This window comes from Echinops telfairi, unplaced genomic scaffold (genome assembly GCF_000313985.2).
Source record: "Echinops telfairi isolate 266 unplaced genomic scaffold, ASM31398v2 ScPeMD7_7469;HRSCAF=8507_0, whole genome shotgun sequence".
In the NCBI taxonomy this organism is placed as follows: Eukaryota; Metazoa; Chordata; class Mammalia; order Afrosoricida; family Tenrecidae; genus Echinops; species Echinops telfairi.
In genome coordinates this window covers 48,447,385-48,449,382 of record NW_022111372.1, presented here as the reverse complement: position 1 = coordinate 48,449,382, position 1,998 = coordinate 48,447,385, and the positions used below count along the sequence as shown (strand labels likewise).

Genomic DNA, 1,998 nt, shown 5'->3' with positions numbered 1-1,998 from the left:
TTAAGTATTGGAGGAGGGGTGGGGTGTGGGATTGTACTCAGTTTTGGTGGGTCTTTTTTTTTTTCTGGTCCAGATGTAAGGTTTAATGGCTGCATGGGGCCTCCACCGGTCATTTTTGCCGTTCACGGGTCCACTGCTCTAGGGTCAGGGTCTTCTGCTCCAAGGCATGGATGTGCTGAAGCTCTTCCGCGAGGCACACATTCACCAGCCGGTGTCTCTGTAGCAGCGGTTTCCCCTCGAACTTGGAGGGCACCACCAGGACTCGGTGGCCAAGCAACGGTTGGGAGTCGTATCCTCCACCTCCACGTGCACCGCTTCCAGCTCTCGCTGTAGCTTCTCCCGGAGGTACTGGGCGCTGAGTTCCATTGCGGGGACCGCCTGGTGGTTCATTTTTAGGTTTAATAGTATTTTTAGTATATTTAGGTGACATGCTAGTAGTTTTCGGTTATACTAAAGCTATAGCTACTGAAGACTACCCTGAGATTTGAATGTCTAATATGACTCTTATAGGTTCTTTATGTTTGGGTTTATTTATTGAGGGGCTAGTAGTAGTTTATCTAATGAAATGTAGCGATTTAACATGGGGAGTAGAAAGTCTAATACTATTTAGTGGGGAAGAAGTAGGTTATGTTCGTGAAGATTATTAAGCTGGTTCAATTTTATATGGTGGGGTAATTGTATGATGATCTTATCTGGTTGATGTTTATTTGTTAGTGTATTTATTGTTATAGAAATTACTCGGGGTCGTTAAATAATTAATAACAGGGAAACAATAAGCGATAACAGGAAAGTTATAAAATAAAACTTAACTATGCCTTTTTGATCAGAGATAACAGTGGATGCAGTGACATTAGTAAATGAAATGTTTTTGGGTAAAATTTTTTCTAGTCAAATTAAATCGAGGGTAAAAGAAGCTAATTTTTGGCTACAGATTAAGTTGCTTTGTGGGTAGTGTCGATGAATAATATAAGGAAAATAACCTAGTATGTTAGAGAATTTGTGTATTGGAGAAGGGTAAGAGAATTTTAGGTAAAATGTAAGGGTACCTAATTCTATTGTGATATTAAATCCGATAATGGATTAGATTTATCCGAGCATGCCACTGCCCCATGTCGGGATGCAGCTGACTCCAGGGTGGCTCAGTAGCCGAAAACAGAACCCACGTCCCATATATGGTGAACAAAGATCATTAGTGGATTCTCTGTGGGGGGCCGTGGAAGGGTGAAGAGAATACCCCCCTCCCCTCTCTCAGGACCAATTCCATCCAAAGAGCTTAGATTTTGTTTCAAGACCCAGATGATTTGGGCTGCGGGGACTGGTGGACTCCAAAATGCTCATCCCACAGGAAGGGAAACGCCCTGTAGAAGCCAGGAGGAGACTCTGGGTAAACACAGCCTCCCTCCCCACCAAAGCAGTGCATACCTAGGATGCCTGTGTGCTTGTGGGAAGGGGAACAAGACGTTGACAGGTGGATCCCTAACAGCAGTTTTACAAACTAAAGGAATCTCAAGTATAGAGGTGAAGAGGGTGGGATCTACTCTAGTGAGAAGGCAGAACTGGGGAAGTGAAAGGTGCCAGGCAGGATGTTCTGCAAGTCTGATAGGAGGCCAAAGAAGGGTGATTGCACCCACCCTCAGGTCACCTGTATTCCTCAGGCCAGGTCCAAGTAGGTGAGAGAGGTAAGAGACATGTGAGGAGGCAGGGCTGTCTCAGGTGGGCAGACATTTGAGGGGCATCTGTTCACCCACGGGTATTCGCTATATAACCAAGTGTCAAATCTGAGAAGGTTGCAGAGAACTGAGATGTGGAGAGAAGAGGGAGGTAGGAAAGGGGGCTGGGGATTGGGGATCTGGGGAGAGCCGGCACAGGCAGCCTAGCAGAGAATGGGGATGAGAACACAGACTCTTGGCTCCCTCGGATTATGCTTATGTATTCATCTGCTTGGAGAATGCCGCTGGCAGCACAATACATCTCTGACACAGTGCGGGTTGGATTATG

At 45.8% G+C, this 1,998-nt stretch overlaps 1 pseudogene; it reads right to left on the bottom strand.

Annotated features, from left to right (window-relative positions):
* Positions 1 to 109: 109 nt before the first annotated feature.
* On the bottom strand, positions 110 to 366 carry LOC101651514 (annotated as a pseudogene).
* Between the last annotated feature and the right edge of the window lie 1,632 nt (positions 367 to 1,998).